This window comes from Callospermophilus lateralis, chromosome 1 (genome assembly GCF_048772815.1).
Source record: "Callospermophilus lateralis isolate mCalLat2 chromosome 1, mCalLat2.hap1, whole genome shotgun sequence".
Taxonomy (NCBI): Eukaryota; Metazoa; Chordata; class Mammalia; order Rodentia; family Sciuridae; genus Callospermophilus; species Callospermophilus lateralis.
The window spans coordinates 136,152,533-136,165,589 of record NC_135305.1 but is presented as its reverse complement, the minus strand read 5'-3'; positions in this window follow the sequence as shown (position 1 = coordinate 136,165,589).

Sequence of the window (13,057 nt, the reverse complement as noted above, 5' to 3'; positions counted from 1 at the left end):
GGGTTAAAGTTAGGTTTAGGGTTGGGGTGATTTTTATGGTTAGCCTTCTGGTTAGTTTTTGGGTTAGTGTTAGTGTTAGGGTTTAGTTTAGGGTTAGTGTTAGCGTTAGTGGTAGGTTAGGGTTAGGATTAGGGTTCGTGTTCAGGTTAGGGTTAGTGTTAGTGTTAGGGATAGGGTTAGTGTTAGAGTGAGTGTTAGGATTAGTGTTTGAGTTTGCTTAGGGTTTGTGTCAGGGTAAGTGTTCGGTTTATGGTTAGCGTGAAAATTTGAGTTAGTTTTACTTTATGGTTAGGGTTAATTTTAGGTTTAGTATTAGTGTTATGGTTAGTGTTAGGGTAAGTTTTAGGGTTTGTGTTTGTGTTAAAGTTGGGGTTCCAATTTGGTTTAGAGTTAATGTTAGGATTGGGTTAGGGATAGTGTTAGTTTTAGGGTAAGGTTAGGGTAAGTGTTAGGGTTAGGGTTTGTGTTGTGTTTAGATTTAGGTTTAGGTTAGGGTTAGGGTTTTGATTAAGGTTTGTTTTAGGGTTAGGGTTAGGGTAGTGTTAGGTTAGGATAAGGGTTGTGTTAGGGTTATACTAAAGGGTATGGTTAGGTTTAGGGTTAGTGTTAAGGTTAGAGTTAAGGATAAGTTTAATTTTAGCATTAGGGAAGGGTAAGGTTTAGGGTTAGGGATAGGGTAGGGTTAGGCTTAAGAATAGGATACGGTTAGGGTTAGGGTTAGGGTTAGCATTACGGTTTGTGTTAGGTTTAGGGTTAGTGTTAGGTTTAATATTAGGGTTAGTGTTAGGTTTAGAGTTAGTCTTACAGTTAGGGTTATGGTAAGGGTTTAGATTATTGTTAGGGTTAGGTTTAATGTTTGTGTTAGGGTTAGGGTTAGGTTTATGGTTAGGTTTAGGATTAGGGTTTGTACTACAGTTAGTGTTAGGGTTAGGTTTAGGCTTATGGTTAGGATTAGGCTTAGAGTTAAATTTAGAATTAGGGTTTGGTTTAGTGTTAGGGTTAGGGTTAGGGTAGATTTATGTTTAGAATTAGGGTTAGGGTGAGTGTTAGGGTTAGGGTTAGGTTTATTGTTATGGTTAGGGTTCGATTTTGGGTTAGGGTTTGGGTTAATGTTAGGGTTAGGTTTAATGTTAGTGTTGGGGTTAATATTAGTGTTAGTGTTGGAGTAAGGGTTGTGGTTAGTTTTAGGTTTAGAGTTATTTTTAAGATTAAGAATCAGGTTCTGGTTAGGGTTAGGTTCAGTTTTAGGGTTAGAGTTAGAGTTAGGTTTATGGTTAGTGTTCGGGTTTGCATTAGGGTTAGATTTAGGGTTAATATTAGGGTTAGCCTTAGTGTTAGGGTTTCGGGTTAGTGTTAGGATTAGAGTTAGGGTTAAGATTAGAGTTACGGTTAGTGTTAGGGTTGGGGTTAGTGTTAGGGTGAGTATTTGTGTTAGGATTATATTTATGATTAGATTTACTGTTTGGATTAATGTTAGGTGATGCTTTAGGGTTAGGATAAGTGTCGTATTAGGGTAAGGTTTATGGTTTTTAGTAAATATTAGGGTTAGGTTTAGTGTGATGTTTAGGGTTATGTTGAGGTTAAGGTTACTGTTAAGTTTAGGGTTTGGTTTATGTTTAGGGTTAGAGTCAGTGTTAGGGTTAGTGTTAGGTTTTATTTTAGAGTTAGAGTTAGTTTTAGTATTAAGGTTAAATTTAGAATTGGGTTTTGTATTAGGTTTCTGTAGGGTTAGGGTTTCGGTTATGGTTAGGGTTATGGTTAGGGTTTGATTTAGTGTTAGATTTAGAGTAACAGTTAGGGTTAGGGTTAAAGTTATTTTTAGGGCTGGGGTCAGGATTAGCGTTAAGGTTAGTTTTAGGTTTAGTGTTAAGGTTAGTTTATGGTTAGAGTTATGGTTAGGATTAGGGTTAGTGCTAGCGTAAGGGTTAGCATTTGTGTTAGATTTAGAGTTAGGTTTAGGGTGAAGGTTTTGGTTAGGATTAGGGTTAGGGTTATTTTAGGGTTAGGTTTAGGGTTAGAGATAGGGTTAGGGTTAGAGTTAGGGTTTGGGTTAGTGTTAGGGTTAGGGTTAAGGATAGTTTTATGTTTAGGGTTAAGGTTAGGTTATGGTTATGGTTAGGGATAGGGTTAGTGTTAGGGTTAGGGTAAGGTTTTGTGTTAGATTTAGAGTTAGATTAGGGTGAAGGTTAGGGTTAGGGTTAGGTTTATATTAGGTATAGTTTTTGGGTTAGAGATAGGGTTAGGTTTAGTGTAAGGGTTTGGGTTAAAGTTAGGATTAGGGTTAAAGTTAGGATTATGGTTAAAGATAGTTTTTGGGTTAGGGATAAGGTTAAGTTAGGGTTCTTGTTAGGGTTAAGTTTAGTGTTAGGGTTAGAATTAGGGTGTGTGTCAGATTTAGAGTTATGTTTAGGGTGAAGGTTACGTTTAGGGTTAGAGTTATTTTAGGGTTTGGTTTGGAGTTAGAGATTGAATGAGGCTTAGTGTTAGGGTTTGGGTTAGGGTTAGTGTTATTATTAGTGTTCGGGATAGGGATAGGGTTACCGTTATGATTAGCATTAAGGCTAGGTTTTTTTTATAGAGCTTAGTGTTAGGTTTAGTGTTAGAGTTTATGTTAGGATTATGATTAGTGTTATCTTTAGGGTTACACATAGGATGATGGTTAGGTTTAGGCTTAGGTTTAGTTTTTGGGTTAGTGTTAATATTATGGTTAGGGTTAGGATTAGTGTTATTGTTATGGTTAGGGCTGGGTTAGTGATAGATTTTGGGATATTTTTAGGGTTAGTGTTATAGTTAGTGTTAGTGTTAGGGTGAGTGTTAGGTTTAGGGTTAGTGTTAAATTGAGTGTTAGGATTAGGGTTAGAATAAGAGTTAGGGTAAATGTTAGGGTAAGGTTTAGGATTAGTTTTAGGGTGAGTTTTAGAGGTAAGTATACGGTTAGGATTATTTTTAGTGGTAGTGGTAGTGTTAGAGTTGTTTTTTTTTTGTTAGTTTTAGGCTTAGGGATAGGGTTTGTGTTAGGGTTAAGAGTTAGGGTTATGGTTAAGTTTAGGTTTAGTATTAAGTATATGGTTAGGGTTAGGGTAAATGAAATTTTTATTGTTAGGGGTTGGTGTTAGGGTAAATGTTAGGTTTAGGGTTAGATTTACAGTTATAATTAGTGTTAGGGTTAGTGTTAGGGATAGGGTTAATGTAAGGGATAGAATTAGGGTTAGGATTAAGTTTAGAGTTAGGGATAGGGTTAGGGTTTGTGTTAGGGTTAGTGCTAGGATCAGTGTAAGAGTTAGTCTTAGGTTTAGGGTTAGGGTTAGGTTTAGTGTTAGGGTAAGGTTTAGGGTTATGGTTTGGGTTAGTGTTAGTGTTTGAGTTAGGGTTAGTGTTAGGTTATGTATTAGGGTTAGGGTTAAAGATAGGATTTGTGTTAGTGTTAAATTTATAATTATGGTTGGATTATTATTTGAGTTAGGATAAGGTTTAGTTTTAGCGTTAGTGTTAGGATTAATGGTAGGTTTAGGATTAGAGTTAGGGTTAGCATTAGGATTAGGGTTCGGGTTAGTGTTAGGATTAGCATTAGGGTTAGTGTTAGTGTTAAAGTTAGGGTTAGTGTTAGGTTGAGGGTTAGGGTTAGGGTTAGTTAGGTTCAGTATTACGTAATGGTTAGGGTTATTGTAGGGTTCTGGTTAGGGTTAAGTTCAGGGTTAATTTTAGAATTAGGGTGAGGATCAGGGTTAGGGATCGGGTTAGGGTAAATGTTAGTTTAAGAATTAGGATTAGGATTAGTATCAGGGTTAGTATTAGGGTCAGTGTTAGTGCTTGGTTCATGTTTTGTGTTATGTTGAGATTTAGTGTTAGGGTTTGGCTTAGGGTTAATGTTAGGGTTACATTTGGATTAGGGTTAGAGTTAGGGTTATTGTTAGGGTTAGTGTTAGGGTTAAGGGTAGGTTTTGGTTAGTGTTACTATTAGGGTTAGGATTAGTGTTAGTGTTACTTTTAGGGTTAGGATTAGTGTTAAATTTAGGGTTAGTGTTAGGTTTAGGGTTAGCATTATGGTTAAGGTTAATGATAGGGTTGGTGTTAGTATTACGTAAGGGTTAGGGTTATTGTTAGGATATTTTTTAGGGTTAGGTTTAGGGTTAGTTTTAGAATTAGAGTGAGGTTCAGAGATAGGGATCCAGTTAGGTTTAGGTTTAGTTTAAGAATAGGATCAGGGCTAGTTCTAGAGTCAGTGATAGGGTTAGTGTTAGGGTTAGTGTTAGGGTTAGGGTAATGCTTTGTGTTATGTTGAGTGTTATGGTTATGGTTTGGGTTAGGTTTAGAGTTAGGGTTACAGTTGGATTAGGTTTAGAGTTAGGTTAACGGTAGGTTTAGGGTTAATGTTAAGATTAAGAATAGGTTTAGGCTAAGGGTTAGGGTTTGGATTAGTGTTAGGGTAAGTGTTAGGGTTATGGTTAAGAGTAGGGTTAGGATTAGTGTTAGTAATAGGGTTAGGATTAGGGTTAGGTTTAGTTTTAGTGTTAGGTTTAGGTTAAGGGTTAGGTGTAGCTTTAGTGATAGGGTTAGTGTTCTTGTAAGATTTAGGGTTTCGTTGTAGGTTTTCGGTTAGGTTTTCTGATAGGGTTAGGGTTAAACTTAGTGTTAGGGTTTGTGTTAGATTTAGGGTTACAGTTAAGGTTAGTGTTACTGTTGTGGTTAGGGATAGGATTAGGGTTAATGTCGAGGTGTGAATTAGGTTTAGGTTTAGGGTTAGTGTTTAGGATTCATGTTATGGTTCGTGTTAGGGTTAGTGTTAGTATTAGACTTAGGGTTAGTGTTAGTGTTAGGTTTAAGTTAGTGTTTGTGTTTGGGTTAGGGTTAGTGTTAGGGTTAGACTTAGGGTTAGTGTTAGTGTTAGCTTTAGGGTTAGGGATAGGTTTATGGTGAGTGTTAGGGTTAGGTTTAAAATTAGGGTTAATGTTACGGATCAGGTTAGGGTTAGATTAAGTTTAGTGTTAGGTTTAGGTTTAGGTATATGATTAGTGTTAGGATAAGAGTTAGGTTAGAGTTAGGTAAGGGTTAGGGTTAAGGTTAGGTTGGTTTAGGGTTATGGTTTGTATTATGTGTTAAGGTTAGGTTTTGGGTTAGGGTTTGTGTTAGGTTTAGGGTAAAGTTGTCAGTTTCTGTTAGGATTACTACTAGGCTTACGGATAGGTTTAGGGTTAGGTTTAGGTCTAGGTATACTCTTAGTGTTAGGTGTAAGTTTTTGGTTAGGGTTAGGTTTAGAATTAGGATTAGTGTTTCACTTAGGGTATGAGTTAGGTTTAGGGTTTTTTATAGGGTTAGTGTTAGAGATAGTGTTAGGGATAGGATCAGGTTTACGGTGAGATTTAGGAAAAGGGTTGGTGTTAGTGTTATGGTTAAAGTTAGAGTTATGTTTAGTTTTATGGTTAGGGTTAGTTTCAGATTCAATGTTAGGATTAGGGTTTCTGTTAGTGTTTTGGTTAGGATGAGTTTTATGGTTAGGGTTATAGTTAGGGTTAGGGTTAGTGTTAGGTTTAGGATTAGGTATAGGTTTGGGGTTAGAGTTAGTGTTAGAGTTATGGTTAGCGTTAGTGTTAGGTTTAGGTTTACTTTCAGGGTTAAGGTTAGTGTTAGGTTTAGGTTTAGAGTTAGGTTTACTGTTAGAGTAAGGGTTATGGTTAGTGTTAGGGTTTGGATTTGGGATAGAGTAAGGTTTAGTGTTAGGTTTAAGTTTAGTATTACGGTTAGAGTTACGGTTAGTGATAGTGTTAGAGTTAGGTTTAGGGTTAGATTTAGGTTTAAGATTAAGGTTAAGTTAAGTTTTGGGTTAGTCTTAGGGTTCGGGTTAGAGTTTGCATAATCATTAGGGTTAGGGTTAGGGTTAGTGTTTGGGTACATGTTAGAGTTAGTGTTTGGGTTAAGGTTAAAATTAGGGTTAGTGTTAGGGTTAGGGTTAGTATACATTTAGGGTTAGGAATAGGGTTAGCATGATATTAGGTTTATGTTTAGGGTTAGGGTTAGGGTTAGGGTTAGTGTACATTTAGGGTTAGGAATAGAGTTAGCATGATATTAGGTTTAGGTTTACGGTTAGGGTTATGTTTAGGATTACAGTTATTGTAATGATTAGTGTTTGAGTTAGGGTTAGGGTTAAAAATAGTTACTTAGTTTTACGGTTAAGATTAGGGTTAGGGTTCAAAGTTAGGTTTAGTTAGATTAACACTAATGTTAAGTTAACAGTACGTTAGTGTTAGGGTTAGGGTTTGGATTATGGTTAGGTTTAGGTTTAGGATTAGGTTAACTGTTAGGGTTATGTTCAGCATTAGGTTACAGTTAGGGTTAGGGTTAGAGTTAGGGTTAATTTTAGGGTTAGGATTAGTGTTCGGGTTAGTGTTAACATTATGGTTAGGGTTAGGGTTAGCGTTAGTGTTTGAGTTTGGGTTATAGTTAGGTTTAGGGTTAGTGGTAGTGTTTGAATTAGGGTTAGTATTATGTTTAGTGTTAGGGTTAGGGAGTGGGTTAATGTTAGGATTCAGGTGAGGGTTAGGGTTAAGGTTATATAAGGGTTAGGTTTAGGTTTACGTTAGGTAAAGGATTATGGTTTGGAAGGGTTTGTGCTACTATTAGGATTAGGGATAGGGTTAGGGTTAAATCAGGGGTAGGATTAGGGTTTGTGTTAGGGTCTGGATTCAGATTAGCGATAGCATTTGGGTTATTGTTAGAGTTAGGGTTAGGGTTATGTTTAGGTAAGTGTTAAGTTTCGGGTTAGGGTTACAGTGAGGATCAGGGTTAGGTATAAAGTTAAGGTTAGGGTTAGTCTTAGGGTTAGTTTTAGCATTAAGGTTAGTATTAGAATTAGTGTTAGTGTTAGAGTTATCATTTGTGATAGGGTTAGGATTACGTTTAGTGTTCGAGTTAGGGTTAGTTTTAGGGATAGTTTTATGGGTAGTATTAGGTATAGAATGAGGCTTAGGGTTAGTTTTAGGGTTTCAGTTAAGGTTATGGTTAGTGTTAGGTTTAGGTTTAGGGTTAATATTAGGGTTAGGGCAAAGTTAGTGTTAAGGATAATATTAGGTTTAGGGTTAGGTTTAGGGTTAGCATTAGTATAGGGTTAGGTTTGGGGTAAGAATTAGTGTTAAGATTTGGATTTTAATTAGTGTTAGTTTTAGAGTTAGGGTTAGGGTTATGGTTATGTAACGTTTAGGGTTAGGATTAGGTTAGGTTTAGGGTTATCATTTGTTTTTGGGTTTTTGTTAGGGTTAGGGTTAGTGTTACATTAGTGTTAGGGTTATTGTTAGGGTTCGGGTTCGGGTTAGGTTTAGGTTTAATGTTAGGTTATGCTTGGGTTAAGGTTAGAGTTAAGTTAAGGGTATGTGTTAGTTAAAGTGTTAGCGTTATGGTTGGGGTTAGTGTTAGGCTTAGGGTGAGGGTGAGGTTTAGGGTTCAAGATAGGATTATAGTTTGGTTTTGGGATACATTAGGGTTACTTTTTGGATTGGGAGTAGGGTTAGGGTTAGTGTTATGGTTAGGGTTAGGGTTAAGTTTATGGATAGTTTTAGGATTAAATTTAGGGTTATGGTTAATTTTGGGGTTAGAAATAAAGTTAGAGTTAGAGCTCAGGTTATGTTTCGGGTTAGTTCTTGAGTTAGTGTTAGGATTAGGGTTAGGTTTTGTGTTAGGGTTAGTATTAGGGTTAAAGTTATGATTTGTGTGAGCATAAGTGATATGGTTATGGTTTGTGTTAGCGTTAAAGTTAGATTTAGGTTTTGGGTTATGGTTAGTAAGAGGGTTAAGAGGCGTAGGATTAGGTTAGGGTGAGTTTTATGTTTATGGTTAGGTTACGGTTAGTGTTAGGGTTAGAGTTTGGATTAGTATTAGTGTCTGGGTAAGGTTAGGGTTAGGGATAGTGTAAGCAATAGTGATAGAAATACGGCTGAGTTTAGGGTTAGTGTTAGTTTTAGGGTTAGGGATTGAGTTAGTGTTAGGGTTAAGCTTAGGGTTAGGGTTATTGTTAGGTTTAGTGTTAGGATTAGTGTTAGGTTTAAAGTTAGGAAATAGGGTTAGTGTTAAGTTAAAGATAGGGTTATGTTTTGAGTTAGGGTTTGTGTTAGGGTTATGGTTATGGTTAGGGATAGTGTAATTTTAGGCTAAGGGTTATGGTTAGGGTTAGGGTTAGTGTGAGTTTTAATGTTAGGGTTAGGGTTAGGGTTAAGGATTGGTTTAGTTTTAGGGAAGGGTTAGGGTTAGAGTTAGTGTTAGGATTAGGGTTAGATTTAGGGTTTGTGTTTGGGTTAGGTTAGGGTTATTTTTCGTGTTGAGTTAAGTTTAGGATTAGGTTTAGTGTTAGGGATAGAAAGAATTTTAAGGTTAGTATTATCGTTAGGTTAAGGGTTAAGGTATTTCTTACTATTAGTGTTAGGACTAGGGTGTGGTTAGTGATAGGGATAGGTTTAATGTTAGGGTTAGTTTTAGGGATAGGGTTAGTGTTTGGGTTAGTGTTAGATTAGGTTTTGGTTAGGGTTAGGGTTTGTGTTACAGTTAGGTTTAGGGTTAGGATTGGTGTTAGAATTTCGCTAGGGTTGGGGTTAGGGTTAATTTTAGAATTAGGGTTAGGTTTAATGTTAGGGTTAGGGTTGGAATTATGGTCAACGTAAGTTTCAGGGTTAGGGTTAGTGGTATAATTACAATTAGTGTTAGTTTAAGTGTTAGGAGTAGGGTTAGGGTTAGTGTTAGTATTAGAGTTAGGGTTAGTGTTAGGTTTATATTTAGGGTTTGTGTTGCGATTATGGTTTGTGTTATAGTTTGGGCTTCAATAAGGGTTAGGATTAGAGTTAGAGTTAGGTTAGGTTTAGATTTAGAGTTAGGGTTGGGCTTATTGTTAGTGTTATGGTTATGGTTAGGATTAGGATTAATGTTTGGTTAGTATTGAAGTCAGGTTTAGAGAAAATTTTAGAATAAGTGTTAAGGTTAGTGTTAGGGTGAGTGTTAGGGTTAAGGTAAGGCTTAGAGTTAGTGTTAGTTTAGGGTTAGGGTAAGAGTTAGTGTTAGTGTTAGGCTTAGGTTAGGGTTAAGGGTAAGGTAAGGGTTTCTGTTAGTGTTAGGTTTACAATTAGGGTTAGGGTAATCATTAGTGTTTGTATTAAGTTTAGGGTTAGCTTTAGTGTTAGGGTTAGGAATAATTTTAGGGTTAATATTATCGATATGTTTAGGGTTAAGAATTTTCTTACCATTAGGATTAGGAATTGGGTATGGTCAGTAATAGGGATAGGTTTAGATTTAGTGTTAGGGATAGGTCAAGAGTTTGGCTTAGTGTTAGGGTTTGGTTAGGATTAGATTTCGGTTATGGTTAGGGTTAGGGTTTGTGTACAGTTAGGTTTAGTGTTAGAGTTGAGGTTAGAATTTCGGTTAGGGTTAGGGCTAGGGTAAGAGTTAGGATTAGGGTTAGGTTTAATATTATAGTTAGGGTTAGAATTAGGGTTAGAGTTAGTGTAGTGTTTGGGTTACTGTTAGATTTAGGGATAGTGTTAGGTTTAGGTTTAAGACTAGTGTTAGGTTTAGGGTTAATGTTTGTGTTGCAGTTTTGGTTAGTGTTATAGGTTGGGTTATGATAAGGGTTAAAATTAGGTTTAGAGTTAGGTTCAGGTTAGAGTTAGGGTTAAGTTTAGGGACAGGTTAGGGTTAGGGTTAGATTTAGAATTAGTGTTTGTGCTAAAGTTAGTTTTAGAGTTAAATTAGGGTAAGAGTTAGTGTTCATGTTAGAATTAGTGTTTGTATTAGGTTTAGGTTTATGGTTAGAGTTACAGTTAGGATTAGTGTTAGGGTTAGTGTTAGGTTTAGAGTTAGTGTTAGTGTTTGGGAATGGATTATAATTAGGTTTAGGTTTACTGTTAATTTTAGTGTTAGTTATAGGTTTAGGGTTCGGGTTAGGGTGAGGTTTAGGGTTAGTGTTGTTACAGTTAGGGTTAGTGTTAGCATTAGGTTTAGGTTAAGGTTTGGAATAGGGTGAGGGTTCGTGATAGTGTAAGGGTTAAGGTTAGAGTTAGTATTAGGTTTAGATTGAGGGTTAGGGTTAGAGTTAGGTTTAGGTTTAGCATTAGAGTTTGGGTTAGCGTTACAGTGAGGCTTAGGTATAATGTTAGGTTTGGGATAGTGTTAGTGTTAGGTTTAAGATAAGGGTGAGTGTGGGGGTTAGGATTAGGGTTAGGGTTTGGGTTAGGTTTATTGTTACGGTTAGAGTTAAAAATAGTGTTATGTTTAGGTAAGGTTTAGGTTTAGGATTAGGGTTACGGTTAAGATTAGAGTAAGCATTAGGGTTAGGGTTAGGGTTAATTGTGGGTTTAGGTTTAGCATTAGGTTTAGTGTTAGGGTTAGATTTAAGGTTACAGTTAGGATTAGGGTTATGGTGAGGCTTAGGGTGTTAGAGTTAGATTTAGGAATATGGTTTGGGTTAGGGGTAGTGTTAGGGTAATGGTTAGGGTTAATGTTAGTGTTAGGTTTAGAGTTAGGTTTAGAGTTAGGGTTAGTGACAGAGTTTGTGTTGGGGTAAGATTTAGTGTTAACATTTGAGTTAGGGTTAGGTTTAGGGTTAGTGTTAGGTTTAGGGTTAGGGTTAGGTAAGGGTTAGGGTTATAATTTGGGTTAGGGTTTGTGTAAGGGTTAGGTTTAGGGTTAGGGTTACGTTAGGGTTATGATTATGGTTAGGGTTTGGATTAGGGTTAGGGTTAGTTTTAGGGTTAGATTTAGGGTTAGGTTTAGGGTTAGGGTTAGTGTTATAGTTAAAGTTAGTGTTACGTTTGGGTTAGGTTTAGGATTATGTTTAGGGTTATTGTTAGGGTTAGGGTTAGGGTGAGGCTCAGGGTTACTGTTAGGTTTAGTGTTAGTTTCATAGTTATTGTTAAGGTTAGATTATGATTAGGGTTAGGCTTAGTGTTAGAGTTAAAGTTGGGGTTAGGGTTAGTTTTAGTTTTAACATTAGGATTTGGGTTAGGGTTAAGTTTATTTTTTGGGTTACTGTTACAAATCGTGTTAGTGTTAGTGTTAGGGTTAGGTTAGGGTTAGTGTTAGTGTTAGATTTTTAGTTAGGTTTAGGGTTAGTGTTAGGGTTTTGGTTAGTATTAGTTTTAAATTAGTGTTAGGTTTATTGTTAGTTTTATGTTTAGGGTAAGGTTTAGGGTTAGAGCTTGTGTTAGGGTTAGTGTTAGGTTTAGGGTTAGCTTTAGGGTTCATGTTAGGGTTAGTGTTAGGGTTATGGTTAGGGGTAGAATGAGACTTAGGGTTAATGTCAGGGTTATGGTTAGGGTTAGAATGAGGCTTAGGGTTAGTGGTAGTTTTAGTGTTAGGTTTCAATTAGGGTTAGAGTTAAAGTTATGGTTAGGGTTACGATTTCAGTCAGTGTTAAGTTTTGTGTTAGGTTTAGGATTATGTTTAGGTTAGAATAAGGGTGAGGGTTAGATTAGGATTAGTTTTAGGGTAAGGGTTCGTGTTAGGGTTAATGTTAGGGTTAGTATAAGGTTTATATTTAGGGTTAGGATTAGGTTAGGGTAAATTTTAGGGTTATGGTTAGTTTTAGCATTAGTACTTGGGTTAGGGTAATTGATAGGTTTAGGGTTAGTGTTACGATTAGGGTTAGGGTTGGTGTTTGGTTTAGGGTTGGTTTTAGGGTGAGGGCTAGGGTTAGGGTTATTTTTAGTTTTAGTTTTAGGTTTAGCCTTAGGTTTATGGTTAAGGTCAGTGTTAGGATTAGGGTTATTATTTCTGTTAAGATTAGTGTTAGGTTTAGGTTTATGGTTTTTCATAGGGTTAGTGTTAGTGTTAGGGTGATGGTTAGGCTTAGTGGTATGGTTCGGTTTAGGGTTCGTGTTAAAATTACTGGTTGCGTTTGTGTTAGGGTTAGTTTTAGGTTCAGGATTATGATTAGGGTTAGGTAAGCCTTACCATTAGATTTAAGTTAGAATTAGGCTTATGGATTCGGTTAGGGTTTGTGTAAGGTTTAGGGTTAGGGTGAGTGTTAGGGTTATGGTTAGGTTTAGTGTTAGGGTTAGGGTTAGGTTTCTGTTAGGGTTACAGTTAAAGTTATGTTTAGGGTTACAATTATGGTTAGTGTTAAATTTCACGTTAGGTTTAGGATTAGGTTTAGGTTAGGATAAGGGTGATGATTAGATTAGGATTAGGTTTAAAATTAGGGTTCGTGTTAGGGTTAAAGTTAAAATTAATGTTAGTTTTACATTTATGGTTAGGATTATGGTAGGGTTAGTTTTAGCATTAGTATTTGGGTTTGCGTAATAGGTTTAGGGTTAGTGTTTGGATTAGGGTTAGGGTTGGTGTTTGGTTTAGGGTTAGGTTCAGGGTGAGGGCTATGGTTACGGTTATTATAGTGTTAGTTTTAGGTTTAGCTTTAGGGTAAGTATTAGGGTTAGGGTTAGTGTTAGGGTTAGATTTATGGTTAGGTTAAAGGTTTGAGTTAGGTTTAAGATTAGGGTTCGTTTTAGGTTAGGATAAGTGTTAGTGTTCATGAAAGGGTTAGGGTTAGTGTTAAAATTAGTTTTAGTAATAGGGTAAGGTTAGTGTTAGGGATAGGGTTAGGGTTAGGATTAGTGAAAAATTTTGGGTTTTGGTTTAGGTTTAGTGTTAGGCTAGGGTTAGGTTTAGGGTTAGGTTAAGGTTCGGGTTATGGTTAGGGTTGGGGTTTGTGTTACAGTTAGAATCAGCGTCGGTGTAGTTTTTGGTTAGGGTTAAAGTTAGTGTTAGGGTTAGAATTAGAAATAGGTTAAGGTTTAGGGTTATGGTTAGAATTTGTGTTAGTGTAATGTTAGGGTTAGGGTTAGTGTTAGGATTAGGGTTAGGGTTATTGTTAGGGTTAGGTTTTGTGTTATGGTTACTGATAGAGTTACATATAGGTTTATGAATACGGTTAGAATTAGGGTTAGGGTTCGAAATATGTTTGTCGTGGGTTATTGTTAAGGTTAGTGTTAAAATTATTGTTATTGTTAAGTTTAGGCTTAGGGTTAGTTCTAGGGTTAGGGTTACAATTAGGGTTAAGTTAGGGTTAGGGTTAGGGTTCATGATA